This window comes from Calypte anna, chromosome 3 (assembly GCF_003957555.1).
Source record: "Calypte anna isolate BGI_N300 chromosome 3, bCalAnn1_v1.p, whole genome shotgun sequence".
NCBI classification, from domain to species: Eukaryota; Metazoa; Chordata; class Aves; order Apodiformes; family Trochilidae; genus Calypte; species Calypte anna.
This window is the reverse complement of record NC_044246.1, coordinates 97,803,798-97,821,110: the sequence shown is the minus strand read 5'-3', so window position 1 is coordinate 97,821,110 and position 17,313 is coordinate 97,803,798.

Genomic DNA, 17,313 nt, shown 5'->3' with positions numbered 1-17,313 from the left:
AGCCATCCTTTTCATCCTAGCTACTGTAAACAATTCCTATCCAAAATTTTTCAGCCAAGTGGTTTTCATGGTCTCCTTTTGAACATAAGCCCCAGCTGTCTCATTGAGTCACTCTCCTAACAGAAGGCATTTCCTTCCTTTCCTGGAGTATCAATCATATGTTACCTCATTCATTTCAGTTTATTGTTGAAGGAGCCAGAGATATGGTAGCTTGTATTACAGATCCAGTTTTACAGTCAGGACCTTCATTACCACAGACTTGTCCTTATCTTTCCTTTGGTACCTAAAAGTTTGGGAAAGCAAAATAAAGATTTGCAAAGCACTGTACAATAGCCACATCTTCAATTTGATACTATAAAAAAGCAAAAAAGCCCAAAAATATTATTTCAGTATCTATTATGCTGAAGTATCCTTCTGTGTGTTTAAAATTCCCAGCATATAAATGTCACTGTTTTTTATACTAGTAGTAAACTTGATCCAGTATGTCCCAGGCTGGCCAGTAATTTTACAGAGCTGTCGCTAGTACTACCCATGCTATAAATTAACTGTAAAACTGAGGACAAAACACAGGTATGTAAAATAATGAGCAGCCTACTAGAAAGAAAAATACATTTCTTTATAGGAGTAACTAAGATGTGAATACTTTACCATACAAAAATATCAAGTAGAGCAATTGAGCAATACCCAGTACAGAATAGGATACTTCCATTGATATCAGAAATTCCAACAACCATTATTTTTAACTACAACAAAGATTTTAGAATGGGTTATAAATCGTGTGTTTGAGGGCTTCAGTCAGCTTTTAGACTACCACAGGTAGTCTAGATGTGTGTCTAGAGCAGATAGTACTTCAGCTGTCCACTGAATAGTTCTTACATTATAATATATAATTCTGGCTCAAGACAGCAACAAGATCCAGCCTGCAAACCTTGTCTTGGGTAGTTTTCATTCACATAATCTCTTCCTGTGAATGTGAAAAGAATTTTTACATCACCCTTAGCAGAAATAAAGGTCAGGAGTACATGTGTCTCTTGCACACAAATAGGTAGACAAGTATGGCTAGGGGTTTTTTGGTCTGTCTGTCTTTTGCTACAACTATGTTAGCATAATACAGGCAGGATTCAGTATTATATTTAGATATAAGCTCTTCCTCCCCATTTTTACACCAGGTATTGCTAAGTAATTCATGATGGGTAATGATTGAAAAAAAATACATTTTCAACAGAACATTGCTAGTTTTCATAGACAGAATATATAAGAATCTTATTTTTGTGTGCACAGGTGCATTCGGATACACAAGAAAATTGAAAACCTATTTAGAAGGTAATTTTGGAAGCAATCTGAACAGTTTTCAGGTTCTGCTATGGCTAAAATAACTCTCAGATTTACTTGGAGTCTATCTTTCATTTCTCAATCCAATCTATATGATTGAAGTCCATCAGTACACATTGAAGTGAAAAATAAAACTTAAATTCACAGTTTGTGTCATTTCATCCATAACAAAAGTAGAAAAGTTTTTCAACAAGAAGAAAAAAATGCAGCAAATTTTAAAGCTGTATATTCAAAACACTAAATGAATTTTTTAAAAATTATCATCTTTTCCCCTGTATTGGGGACTACCTTGTATAATAAAAACGGGACATATGGATCAGTTAATCTCCAAGTAAGAGAATTTATCTATTTGAAGAAGAGATGCCATCCCTGGGCACAACCAGTCCCAGCAGGATTGAGCCTCCAACACCACCCTGCTGGCTTTGTCACCCTTGGTCCCAGGTCCCCAGCACCCAGGTGTCTGCTGCAGAGTTAGGCACCACCTTTGCTGTGTTTCCCCAGGATGGGGACCAGGGCCATTTAAATATAACACTTTAGTTATAACACCTTAGTTTGAAAAAAAATCAAGAAAAAGAAATGTTTGTTATAAATATAACATTAGGAAAATATAAACATGATCTACAATGAATACAATTGTAACAACTTTAATGGTGTTACATAGCAGAAATGTAGGGTTTTTTTCTTGTGTCCGTCCTTGTGTTCTTCCACTACCAAAGTAGATTTGATCTTTTGTAAGAGCAGAAAGGGTCTCTTATATAATCTGATATAGTTTTATAGAGATATATTTTTATTTTTGTATTTGTATTTTGTTCTTGCTTGAAGAGGGTATTCTTGTGGCAGAAAACATATGGAATACATATAAATGTATATAACCATGTATGTTCTATGATACATTTAAGTGGAATCTGCTGAATATAATTCATGACAGATGAAGAAATACAATCCAAAGTATATGAAACTATCTATGAATCCCAACATTGTAAAGAAGAGAAAAACTTTGTAGTGATTTTTTGCTATATTTTAGTTGGATTGTACAGTTCATTCATTAATATAGAGTTGCAGCTCTTCTAAATACAAGCGTCATAATTCTAATTTAAATTGTATTTGTGCACTATAAAAACCAGAAAACAACCAAAACATTCCATACCTGCTTGCACGAAGCCACAAGCCCAATACAACTGGTTGTTTTTTGACAAAGAATGAACTATCTTTTCTTTCTGCATAGCAACAGGAAAAAGAGACTTCTCAAAGATGTAAAATAAAATTGGATTAGAGCATTCAGTCCAACCAGAGCAAACCAATAAGAAATCTAAGTAACAGAAATAATTTATTTATTCTTGTGTATAATTCTATTCTGCTGTTACTGATTACTCAAAGCCTTACTTTTGGCAGTGTTTATTCTGTGGCACTACTAATAGCTTGCTGAAAATTAGAACAGTTGAAATTGCCTATAAAAATGCAAAATATTATTTTCCTTTTATATCTTTGCTTCCTTGAACTCTACAGGTGAGCTGCCTCAGCTAAACAGGATTCTTTGCACATTAATCGAAATCATTTATCTGAGTCTAGTCAGACTTTGAAATTTTTCTCTTCATTGGGATGTAAATATTGAAACCCTATGGCTTAGGATAAATCAGAATTTGAAGAACTAGCTCCAAGCTGGAACTTCTTGAGGTGAGTCAGAATATACCCCAGTTCTAACACTGCAACTTTTATCGTCTTTCTTCCCTCTTTTTCTTCTTGGAGTTCTGAAAAGGAGCTGAACTGATATCCAGTCAGGAGTTGGAGAGTCTTTGCAGGAAGTCAGCACATACTCCAAAGCCAGCCTCCTGGACTGAAAGGATAACCTTATTCTTCAGGCATTAGGTATGAGGTTATTCGGCAAGCTCTGTTTAATTTAATGTCTTTCCATGTATTATTCAGTAGACAATATTCCCATGACAGTGCAATAAAGAAGGTCAGTATGCTGAGTCAAAATAAAGGCAATTTTTTGCTGACTTCTATAGCAAAAAGATTCAACAAGACTTGAAAGCACAGAAAGATGAATAATCAGTGTGATAAAAAAGAAAGAGGTGTATAAAGACAAAGTACAGTGAACAAATTATAGTTAATTAGCAATGTCAGAAGTTATAATCATCATGTTAGGACAGACTTCTGGTATTCCAGTACACAATCTTATGGTTTAACGAGTACTACAAAGCAAAAATATCTGCTAGGCCATACTGAACATATCTCATACCCTTTAAATTTGATCTTTGCATCTGGTGCAAGTGATTCTGGAAAATTTGAGAAAACTTCTCTTTCCTAATGTTAGTGTATAGTTCTCTTATTGCTATTAATAATTTTTAAGTTATCAGCTTTCCAAGTTTTGAGATTTGAGGGAGAAAAAAATATTCTACTGATGCTAGCACTACATGCAAAGTAATTGGTGGCTAGTTATATCAGATTTTTAGTCTAGGGCTATAATCTCACCTTCATATTGTTGTCTTATTGCTGTCTAATACTATATAGCGTTTTTCTATTTGTATTGTAATTGAGCAGAATATAGGTCAGTTCTTTCTGAATTTGCTAGAGTGACTCTTTACATCTCCTAAATAAATCAAGAGCTGTATTTCTCAAAAAATAGAAGCTAGTCAAAGATTAAGAGATTGTGAGAGATCTATATCAAGAGAACAGGATATGCTTATTTTGCTGAAATGTATTTACATTCCATTTTATTTTAACTAATTTTGCCTACTTACTTCAGAAGGGATTATTAAACATTTATCTTTATCTCTTGTTCCCTTTAAAAGAGAGGAATACATTTCCATACATTAATAAAAGTTGTGTTAATTTAAATCCATTATTTATCAAAATAAAAGTTAGCTATTCCACAGCATGACCCATCCTATTAATAAAGTGACAGAATCTCTCATCTTTCATTATGATCCAGCTAAAGAGCCTTTGATTATGTGTGATATTTTTCTTGCCTCCAATTAAACAGAAATGCTTTTGTAGACTAAAAAGTCTCTTTGCTAACATGGATTCTTCTTATACATTATATATTGGCAGGCTGGTTTTCAACTGAACCTCAGCATGACTCAAGAGCAAGGAGGGTGTGAAGGGATCCAGCACAAGTCCTGTGAGGAAAGGCTGAGGGAGCTGGGGGTGTTCAGTCTGGAGAAGAGGAGGCTCAAGGGAGACCACATCACTCTCTACAACTCCCTGACAGGAGGTTGGAGCCGGGGGGGGTCGGTGTCTTCTCCCAAGTAGCTACCAGCACAAGAGGGCATGGACTTAAGCTCTGCCAGGGGAGGTTTAGGTTAGATATTAGGAAAAAATTCTTTACAGAGAGGGTGATGAGGCATTGGAATAGGCTGCCCAGGGATGTGGTGGATTCTCTGTCCCTGGAAGTTTTTAAAAAGAGACTGAATGTGGCACTCAGTGCCATGGTCTGGTAACCACAGTGGCAGTGGATTAATGGTTAGACATGATGATCTCAGAGATTCTTTCCAACCCATATGATTCTGTGACTCTTTATCTCCAAAGAAAATTTATCTACCTAAAGAATAGTCTTCAAACAACACTGACTAAAATGCACATAGCAAACAAAGAGAAGAAAAGATTTTAAGCATGGTCTTCTACTTGCATCCTTAAACAAAACACTTAAGTGCTGGAAGGACAGTATTGAGGAAATTACTATGCAATGGGTTTAAACAAATGCTCAGCCAGTTTGTACAGATTATCAAAAAGAACCTCAAGAATCTGTCCTTAAAACTGAAGCAAACTGGAAACACTGCTTGGGTAAGGACAGCAGCATACCAAACCTTATTTTCAATTCATCATCATCTTGTGTACTAGCTGGATAAACACAGAAAAAGAGCAAACAAAAACCTGAGTGTCTTAGTAGTGAAGAGGAATAAATACAAATGGAAACGGAATCAAAGGGAGAGACACCTCTTCTCTAAACAAAAACATAGCCTCCTTTCTCAACGAAACAGTCAGAATTTCTAAGAAAATCTACATGAGTCTGGAGCAGGGGAGTAGGAAGACAACAGTCTCTGGTTTGTATTTATGCTCGATTTACTTGAGGGGGATGAAATCTGCTACTGGCAGACCAAACTGTGGACATTTTCTGTTCCCATGTAAATCCCGTTTGCAAAACTTAAGTGAGGCATAGAACTTTACTGGCTGTTGAAACAAAGATGAATTTCATCATTTATGAGTAAACCAGTGAAAAAATGCAGCAAAATACATAAACAATTTTTCCAAAGTCTAGTTTCAAGTGTAGAATTGTTTGTACTGATGCAGAAAGTATTGGGAGAGTCAAGAAGTTCAATCGACCTGGCATTTAAAAATTAAAGAATTTTTAATTTTTCCATTCTGATTCTCTTGTGAAGCTATTGGTCTCCTTCCACTGTTTCTTCAGACTTCTGAAAACTGATTTGAGTAGCTTACAGATGCAAAATAAGTGCAATGTTGAAATGGGATACAGTATTTTATTGGAATTAACTTTTTGACTACCTAGAAAAAGGATGCATAGTAACAGCAGAATCAATACTCATTATGCTAGCATAAGATTCCAATCTTTTATCTTTTCATAAGCCTCCACAGAGCTATCTGTCATTTCATAGTGTCATTTGGCAATGCATCCTCTGCTATCAGAAGTTAAAAACTACTTCCCCAATATTTCAGATAAGTGATCTGACAAACAGCAGGTATGAATCCAGTGATGCATGCAAATGTGTTGTAACATTTCAGTGTTAGCAGCCCGGTACCTGCATGTGTAATTTGTGTTACAACCAAACCTTACAAATACTCTGTTTCGGTTTAGTGATCAGAATCAAAAGCCAAAGAACAGAATTGCTCTCTGTTACCCCCTTCCACCTTCCCAAGGGAAGACAAAATGGGAATAAGGGAGACTTACAGGTTGTACCTTAAAACTGGAACAGGTTCACTGGTACAGGGACGGGATCATAACACACGGTATGAGGAAAAAAGTATATACAGATATACAGAAAACCCAGTCTCTATAATTGCAGAGATAAGTGTCAGAGGGTCAGTTACAGCAAAGCTGACTCAAGAAAGGGGTTCACAGCTCTTCCCAGCACCCAATGGATTTGGACTTGCAAAGCATGTGGTGAGATGATTATGAAACAGAAGCCTCTCCCCAAAACCTCCAAGCACAGCAAGGCAACAAAGAAGAAAGGGAAAGGAAAAGAGGGTCAGGCTTTCCAACCCCTGGTTTATAGAGTATGGAAGTAAATGGTAAGGAATCCTTAACTCTCTGTGTTTTGCCTCTCACAGATCCCTTAGGATCCTAAAGGTTGTCTCTCTAAGTCTTTATATCAGTATTAGCCTGGCCCACTCAAACAATAACAAGCTGCTAAGTTCTATGGTAGAATTATTTTCTTTGAAAATCTTCACCATTTGTGACTTTGTCATATTTCAGATATGTTTTGGGTTATTTTTTAGTGAAAACAGTGAATTTTTTAGCATTTAATAAATAAATAAATAAATAAAAAAAAAAAAACAAAAATAAAAACAAAAACAAAGAAAAAAACCCCACTCAGTTCCTCCAAATAAAGAAATATCAGTCTGAATGTTGGAAACATAGAGGAGTGAATGCTTCTGACTGTGCCACAAAGAAAAGTAACTCTTATTGGTGGATGCAGGTACTTCTGTTTGCTTCAGCTGTGACTGACTGACACTGGCAGTTCTCATCAGATATTTCATAAAAACATTAGACCTGAACCTTGGTTGGATAAGAATCCCTCATGTAGGTCTCAGCTACCACTGACTTATCTGAAGAACTCAGAACATGGACTAAACCAAGCAGCTGATAAAGTATCAGTATACTTTATTGAAAGCCCAGGACAAAATGAGATAAATATGCTTACCATTAGTATCTTCCACAGGAAGGTAATGGATTTAATTAAATGAACAATCAATAGGACTACAGGAAAAGATTAATATAATCAGTTCCCAGTTTGAATGGTGATAGCATAATAAAATAGTGAAATGAATGATAAATGACTGGTATTATTTAAAAAGAAAAATTATTTCATTACTCTCCTCACTCTGTAAGGCAAAAGCATCATGAAAAGACACTGTTTCTAGATATTGTTTATTGCCTCTTTTTATAGCAAATGTATCAAAAAAAAGGCCGCAATTAAGTCTTGATCTAACCCTAAACTTTTTCCAGGACCAGCTGGGTCCTTAAGGCTACAATGAAAAAGAGATTTCCTAAAATCTTTCTTTCCATTGTGATCATAATATACCCAAATTCAACATTTTGTATTAGAAATAAATAAAAATACAGACCAAAGCAAATGAGGAAGGAAATAAGGCTTTGAGTAAATTATCTTTACTGCTGATAAAGTGAATCTGGATAAATGTGACTGGTGAGTTGATTAGTTAGTTGATTATAGGACATCTTCAGTTTTGTGATCTATGCTTTTTAACTTATAAATAAATTGTGTGGCAAAAATAAGGCAATCACAGAGATGTCAGAATCTTCTGCTGAGAAATAATTTTTCATAATTGTTTTAGGTTTCACTGAATATGGGGGTGTCCCTGCTGAAATGACAGTATTGTAAAAATTCTGTTATCTGACCTGCCCTCCATGCATATCTAAAGAATATTCACACACGTACAGGAACACAGCTGTACTCATTTGTCCTGGTTGCTGTTTTGTTTAGGTTTTTGAGACTTTTTTTTTACCAGCAGAATCTATTAGTCAAAGTTTTCACTGTTTTACCTGATGATATCTATGCTTACAAAATTATCTGCTGAGGAATACATTGCATCTTCTATTGTGATGAACTAATAGGATTCCACCCTCAAATGACAAGTATTCTAACATCAGGAATGGCAAACAAGGATGATACACAGAGGTAGCTTTCCATCACCATTGATAATAGGCAGAAACTGACTTTTTATCACCTGTCCATGTACTTTCTGATATTCTGTGTTCAAAGTATAGCTACAAGGTGCCCACATATGGTACATTGTTAAAAACCGTTTTATAAAAATGTGTTTTCTGATGGTTTTGTATGTCATTCTCTGATATATGACACAGGAAAGTGATATTTTTTGGCAAGAAATACTTTGTAGAATACTATCACCTGGATTCAGTGAACTGTAAGTTACCTGCAAAAGCATTTTATCTTATTTCAGACCTGAAACCAATATATAACTAAAGGATTTCAAGCCTGTCAAACATCCAGAAGAATGTGGCTCTGATTTTATTGCCAGTATAGAATACTTATGGAAATATGAATTAGTTACAGCTTGAAACCTGTATTTCATATGAATAGAACTGCAACTTTTAAATGTGATACTGCTGAACTATGACTGATTGTCCCAAAAGATTGTCAAAACATGATATCTCCTGTTCAGCTTCCTTCCACAAACATATCACAATCTGTTTTGATAGAGAAGGGATATAGTTTAATTTTTTGGTTTTAATCTGACTCCAGACCTGAAATATGACACCTCATTAAGTTCTCTTCATTTGTTCTGTTAAAGGCAACCATCCACAAAGGAGGCATACAATTTCTGACACAAAAGATAAACTCAGAAATAAACCTGTACCATAGTATGAGGTCAGGAAACCTGAACTGAACACCTGGATTCTGATTTGAAGAGTAACTGTCATTTATTACCACAACATATGTAATAGCAAAGAAACTTTTAATTTATAACTTAGAATTTTCCCTTGCCACGGAGTCCAATTATCTCTGAAGTCAAATAATAAATTCATAATCCACTACAAAAATGTAGGTCAATATTAAAATACCTGAAAACAAAACAGAAAGAAAAAGACATAAGTAAGCTGTTTTCTAAGTTAGACAGAACCTAACAGTGAGCCTTAAAATCCTAGATATCCATTCTACAGGATGTAGAAATTCAAGGCATCACAGAGTTATGATCAAGTACATCATGGAACATTAGGGTAAAATAATGGTATCCTTGAACTTGCATAGCACATTTCATCTGTGGAAAAGAAAGTACTTCACAGCCATGCATTTTAGGCCCTGGAGAGGTTTTTTGCCTTTGGTTCTCTAAAAGGTGCATTTCTCTTGCTGACTTTCCATTTATGTCACCATTGTCCTTGGTGACATTATTTGCTCATGGAAACCTGCAATATTTCAGGCCCATCTCTCTTACCACATTGATACAGGTGAAGCACCACCCTCCAGCCACCTCTGGAAGCTGTGCAACAAAGAAACAGGGGAATTGCACCTCAAGGTAGAACTTGTATCGATTTTGGAATAAATTTGAGGGATCATAAAGGTCAAGTCCCTTCATTCTTCACCCTTGTCTTCTTTCTTTCTTGGCTTGTCCCTGTTTGCCTGGCATCCTGGGAGGATTCCATCCATTCTTCTGCCTGTGGTCCTGATCTGTGCCAGCCCATAGCTGTGTGTTCCTGCCTCCAGCTCCCTACTGCTGCTGACTCCAGGAGTCCAGCCTGGACTTTCCCAGGGCTGCCCTGCAGCCTCGGTGGGGTGGTGGGAGCATTTCTGGGGGAAAAGAGGGGAGTAACATGGTATTGTTTTTTCTGTCTCTTTGTATATATTTAATAGTTTTCCCTTTTTTATCATTACTGTTTCATTAAAGATATGGAGTTTAATTTCCAACCCATGAATCTCCCTTATTCTCTCTCCTTTCTTTATCAGGGAGTGCGATTAACAGAGAGCATCTGTCATTCAGTTAATTGCCAGTCCAGTGTTAAACTATGACATACTCTTTCCTCTCAAATTAAGAAGCTCTCTTCTTTTTTCCCTTCTTCCTATAATTTTTGGTTCATATTACTACATTTCATAGAATTATAGATTTTTTTATTTTAAATGGAATCCTCAAAGATCATCTGGTCCTGCCATGGGCAACTATCTTCTACTAGATCAAGTTACTAATCTGATCCTGAACACTTCCAGGGAGTGGGCATACACGACTTCTCTGAGCAACCTATTCTAGTGCCTCATCAACCTCCCCATAAAAAAGAATTATTCCTTCCATCTAGTTTGAATTTGTTCTCTCAGTTTAAAACTATTTCCCCTTGTCCTGTAACTTCAGGCCCTGGAAAAAATCACCTTTGTATATGGAAAGGCCACAATAAAGTCTCCTCAGAGCCTTCTCTTCCCCAGGCCGGACAACCCCTACGCTCTTCACAGGAAAAGTGTTCCATCTTCTTATCATCTTCATGACCCTCCTCTGGAACTTCTCCATGAACTCCATGTCCTTCCTATGCTGGGGACTGCAGAACTGGACACCCTATTCCAGGTGGGGTCATCCCCTAGATAAATCAACGTATTTAGAAACTGTGAATCCAAAACCATATGTACGTGGTCTAAACTCTAAACCAGTCTAAGTCAAATGTTGAAATCTCAGATAAAATATCTGAAATCTGCATGGAATTTATGATGGACAATAAAAAAAAACTGAGGTAAAATTTAAAGTGAATGTTGACAGGATGTAAACATGGCAGTTCACCCCCTATATTCATTTCAATATAGGTTGAGAAGAGAAAAGGTTTGACGAAGCTTTTTGAGCAAACATCTTTATACCCTTGGTTAACTGATACTGGGGTTCTTTATACCTCATGGATGCTCTTTTTCAAGAGTAAAATTCTGCTTATCCTGAAGTTAATGCATTCAATCACTGTGAAATGAGAAGCAACATATCCACTGTCTAAAAAAAATATGCTCAGTGTCTCCTCAGATAAGCTTCATAGGAGAGGACTAGAATGTGAACATTGAAGAGTCTCTCAAACAGTTTGGTTTATAGTTTTAATATTATAGTTTTAATATTAATCTTATTCCAGAAGCAGGTTGTTGAACTAATACACAATTTGAAGCACTGGCCACTCTTACTGAGATTTATTGGCCATAAAAGTCTAATATTTACAAAGGTTTTACCTCTCTCAATAATCCCTTACTTTCAGCAATAAATCTCTGTGTTGGTCTCCTAACAAGTCAATATCTATCTTTAAACACAGATAAAGTATTTTGAATTATAAACGTTTCTACTAACTTCATTTGTCAGCTAAGCAACTGATTCTACCTTGATTACGTAAAGTGGAAAAACTATATTTCTTTTTAAACTTTTTAAAAGAATTTGGGAAAATAATCCAACTACTTTTATTTACTTTTTACTGAAGCAACATAATTCAATTTCTACTTTATTTAAAGGAATATGCTTCATTAAATGGGAGAGGTGACTTTCATATTTTAAAGAGATGACTCTCATTACAAAGTAGAAATTATTTACAACTTGTCTTGCCCTCTGTGCAATATAAAATGAAGATGTATTTAATCCTGAGAAGCAAAAGTTCTGTAATGTGCTCACAGTGCTTTAGCAACTGAATATTGAGTCTTGTTAGAAAAGTTGCTTCTTTACATGTGAAACAACAGAACTCTGTTTTCTTCCTTTACTATACATTATAAAACCAATAATTGCACTTTGATTAGCCATTCCATATAATTTATTCCTTCTCTCAGATATATTTACAAAAGCCTAGTAATAAGAAAAATCTAAGTCTGACCCCAAGTGACCAAAACCAATTTCAATCTTCTACATGCTTCAAGATATCTAAAAGATATCATTTTTGTGACCTTTAAGAATTCAAATGCTCTGAGGGGTTTGTTAGCAGTGTTTGCTTGCCTAAGGTGCACACATTTCTGCATATCTGTATGTGCTGAGGAGCTATATACCCACCTAGTTCATGTTCTCAGGGAAAAAAGAGGAAAATTTTGTCTTATCTGCACAAAATAGAAATCTAAGAAATGTTTCCTTCAGATCCACAGTTTTGTGACTTGTGGCGGATCTGGTGTCACTGCTGAGAAGTACACTGTCCAAGCTTGTACAACAGATATTTTCTTGTCTTCAGGACAAGAGGAAATGATCTCAAGTTGCATCAGGGGAGGCTGAAATTAGATGTTAGAAGAAACTTCTTCACTGAAAGGAAAATTAAACACCGGAGTAGGCTGCCCAGTGAGGTGGTTGAATCACCATCACTGGAGGTGTTTTAAAGATATATAGATGTGGTGGTTAGGAGCATGGTTTAAGTAATGGACTTAGTAGAATTAGATTAATAGTCAGTAGAGTTAGGTTATGGTTGGACTCAATGATCTTAAAGGTCTTTTCCAGTCAGAGAAATTCTGTGATTCTGTGATTCTCCCTGTTCACTTCAGCTTGGGATGTGCATTATTCTAGCCTTGACCTGACCTTAGGAAACATGTATTTCAATTTATTGTACTGCTGCACATACTGCTCTTTAGTCAGGGCAGGCCCCAAGGCACCAGTGGCATTAAAAGATCCATAATTATGTCATTCCTGACCCTTTCTTTCAGGTGCTACTTCCAGAGAGAGAAGGAGCCTCTAGACCTTGTGTTATCTAGTTAAGATGGCTTGTGTCTCTCATTATTTCCTACAAACAGATTAGATTTGATTTTTAAAACAGAAAAAAATATTTAGTATATTTACATCTAATTATGAAACCTGACAGATTAAAGCTTTCATTCTCAGGAATATGAGACCAATCATGATTAGAGAAAATGTATCATTTGATATAATTGTTTTGGGGCATACCTTAATTTTGCAGATCAGTCCCTGAGACCTTCACAAGTATTTGACAGTACATACCAAAAGTTAGTATTTTGTATTATTACTTTTGTATGTCAGACTCCAGTCAGTGCCAAGCTGGAAGCTGCCATGGCCCTGTGAATGTACCTCTGTTGTGAACCAGGGCACCCCAAAAAATAGTTTCAAAAGTGCCATAAAATATCTTCAAGATCTCAATTGATCCCCATATTTAGGGGACCAAAATTTAAGCACAGTGAGAAAGGCAACAGCACATCACTTCGTTCTTTTGACAGTAAGTACTTTTTTGTATTAAAAAGTTATTGGTGTAGACTTCTGCAAGCTTAGTCTAATATTGCAAAAGAGCCTCCCAGGAAAATTAAGGACTCTTAAATACTTCACTACCTTCTCCTCAAGGTGCATGCTCCACTCTGCTTCCTCTACTGTTCTAGCCCAAACCTAGTATTTCTCTGTGTATCTTTCAAACTGAAACACAACACTCTGCTCATTTTCTCCCAAGGAAGGGAGCAAACACAAGACAGGTGAAGTCCTCTGTTTAATTCAGATAGTAGATGCATTTAGAGTGTGGTGTAAGAACCTACACAAGTAGTACCGACTATGCAGTTACTAAAGAATGTAATTTTGCTGTACCTTAAAAAAACTGGTTGAAGAAGCACTCCCTGGAATAATAGCATACCTCTTATCCATGCCTTTCACTTGGTGGCTCAAAAAGTCCAGGAAATATAGTAAATGAAAGCGAGATAACAGTTTTATTCTCCGTTCCAATTTAAAAGCTATTGATGAGTTCATGAATTTTCAGATTAAGTCAGGGTGTCATTTGTCTTTGTTTGGCACCAGTTCTCCAGTTAACTTGTCTTTTCACCAAATAAATGGATCTGATGCTGTATTAACACAGGGAACTAAGCAGAAGCAGCTGTGTAGTACTACCCATGCATTTAAAGCACAATCTTATTTCAGGTGATGTCAAAGGAGCTTTCGTATTATCAAAACTGAAACAGGATCTGACCATAACAGATAGCATATTGCACTTGTAGTGAGTAGAAATAAATCTACAGCAATGCCATTATCAATACATTTTGTTCTGCATTCACAGAGTTGTCTCTGAAAACAGTTTTGTTCTTCTTATCCTCTATTTTAGTTCATTTGCAGTAGTGAAAAGCATGTTTAAGAGACTATTGTATAGCTAGGGCCACTGAAAGGAAGGTGTATTTCAAACCTTTAATTTTTTTTCACATACTGGTTTTCTTTTTTATTGTGATAAAATGTGTTTCCTTAGGTGGAATATGTAATAGTTAAACAGTTGACAATTAAATCACCTCCAGATGACCCTATAATGGAACACATTATCTCTTTCTTGGTTTCTTTTTCTGAGCATGTTTTGGTTTTTGATTTGGGGTTGTTTTTTGGATTTTTTTTTGCAAAATATAGTGAAAAGACAGGATGTATGCATTACAGCTTTCAAATATGGATATTGAATTAACCCAGTGATTTTGAGGTCTGTTCTCAGTGCAAATATGAAAATCCTTGTAACACACATCTGAGTTCTGCACCTGTCTGGATTGTAGAGATTTTGCATAATTAATTATATATGAGACCCAGTTCATTATGTTTATAAAGACTTAGATACTTCATTAAAAGAAATCTACCATTAAGAGTAAAAAATCATGATTTTTGTATTGTAGTTTTCATTTTAAAAAAATGTTCAAACTTACTGAAAATCTTATTCCCTTCAGACAAACATTGTCAGCATTATTAACACTAATGTTTATATGGGACAGACTTACTGCAATGACAAATTATCTCATTTACTGTAGTGTCCAGACTTTCTCTTGTTATAAAAGTTACAAATTATGCCAATTATTCATCGCTTGCTTATAATGCCTTCCTGACATACAATATAAATTTGTTCATAAAAAAATATGATTCCCTCTCCACCCCTCCACATTTCACTGAGAAGGTGGCATGACTCTGGGTAATGGCTACAGGTCTTAGCTTTTGCAGCTTCATAGTATTCACACTGGAAGAAAAACAGGGAATTAGAGCTGTGTCTGGCAGCATATAAAATCTGCATAATAATATTTCAGTAGTGGTTAATGTCATTCAGGGAAACGCAGATTTTCCAGTAGAGCCTGCACCCGGAAATTCCAGTTCCCAATGAAGTTTTGCACTTCTATTGGAAAATGAATGTATACCACTAACCAGGGTACATGTTTTTCATTCCCTGCAGCAATGAAGCTGTTGCTGAACAGTCTATCTGAACCTCATAATATCTACCCCAAAGAAATTGCATGTCTTCAAGAGTTGCTGTGGGTTGAGTTGAATTTGGTATGTTTCTCAGCAGATATTTCTGTCTGTACCGGTCTTCCACAAGGGTAGAAAGAAGAGGCAAGGACTGGTAGCTCTCCTAATTCTCAGGCATACCTGTTGCAAATCAGTAAGGCAGCACCAAAGCCCCAAGAACTATAATGATTCTGCTCTTCTAACAGGAATTACATTTTCACTGAATCCAAGAGGAGGAACTGTGGAACAAAATACAAGAATAAATATGAAAGTACAAAGCAACCTGCATTTCTTAAGGATCCAGTTGGAGCAATTGTAGACCAGAAGCCTGTGGAGGTAACTGTTCCAAAAGTAGTCCATGGTTCTGTGGGTCACCTGCTCTGGACCAGTTTGTTCCTGAGGAAATGTGCCCAGCAGGAGGGACTCACATTGGAGGGGTTCATAAAGGACTCTGTCCCATGGAAGGGACCCCACACTGAAGTATGGGAAGATTGTGAGGAGTCTTTTTCCCTGAGGAGGAAGGAGGGGCAGACAACAACCTGTGAAATCTTGATTGTAAACTTCACTCCTTGTTCCCCTGTGCCGCCAGGGTGGAGGAGGTAGAAATATTGAGTACAAACTGCTTTGGGCTCAGGAAGAAGGGAGGGCATGACCTCTTAAAGGAAAAAGTATTTAATCTGTGGTTTGTGTTTTCTCTTTGCCCTATTTTGATTTAACTAATGGTAAATTAAATTTAGTTTTTCCCCAAGCTGAGCCTGTTTTGCCCGTAACCATAATTAGTGAGTGAAAACCTCATAGCCCCTGTCTTGACTTCCTCCTCCCTGTCTCAAAATAGGGGGGGGGGGCAGTGAGCGGCCCAGTGGTCCTTTGCTGTAAGGCAGGCTCAAATCACAACACGAAGTCATCTCATTTCAGTATCTGGCAGTGTTTTTATCAGTTCTTCACAGAAGACAAGATTCCTGTCTAATAATTAGCATGTAATTGTAACATACAAATGTAATGACACACACAAAAAAACCAAACCAAAACATTTCCCCCCTCAAAAAAAGAACCAGATAAAAAAAAAGAAACAAAAAACCCACAAAAACAGAAATCACACAACAGAATGAAAATTTACCAAGGCATCATAAAGAATCAGGCTATTTCAAAGGTGTCCCAAAGTTTGTTTTTTTGTTTTTTATTTTACACTTACTCTTTATTTAATTTTACATTTATTTGCATTTGGTTACCATGAATAACCGAAATAAACTTGGTACCCACAGATTTATTCAAAAGTTATTTTTAGAAAAAGACTTGATATATTATGTTCTGGGCCAATGACACTGAGTACAAGCTGGGAGGAAGTGTGGACCAACTCGAAGGCAGGAGGGCTCTGCAGAGGGACCTGGACAGACTAGAGAGCTGGGCCGATTCCAACGGGATGAGGTTCAACAAGGCCAAGTGCCGGGTCCTGCACTTTGGCCACAACAACCCCATGCAGCGCCACAGGCTGGGGACAGAGTGGCTGGAGAGCAGCCAGGCAGAAAGGGACCTGGGAGTCTGCATTGACAAGAAACTGAACATGAGCCAGCAGTGTGCCCAGGTGGCCAAGAAGGCCAATGGCATCCTGGCCTGTATCAAAAACAGCGTCACCAGCAGGTCCAGGGAGGTGATTCTTCCCCTGTACTCAGCGCTGGTTAGGCCACACCTCGAGTACTGTGTCCAGTTCTGGGCCCCTCAGTTTAAGAAGGATGTAGAGGTCCTGGAACAGGTCCAAAGGAGGGCAACCAGGCTGGTGAAGGGACTCGAGCACAGGCCCTATGAGGAGAGGCTGAGAGAGCTGGGACTGTTCAGCCTGAAGAAGAGGAGGCTCAGGGGAGACCTCATTGCTGTCTACAACTACCTGAAAGGAGGCTGTAGCGAGGTGGAAACTGGACTCTTTTCACAGACGACCTTCAACAAGACAAGAGGACACAGTCTTAAGTTGTGCCAGGGGAGGTTTAGGTTAGATATTAGAAAGAATTTCTTCACGGAGAGGGTGATCAGGCTATGGAATGGACTGCCCGGGGAGGTGGTAGATTCTCCGTCCCTGGAAACATTTAAAAAAAGACTGGATGTGGCACTCAGTGCCATGGTCTA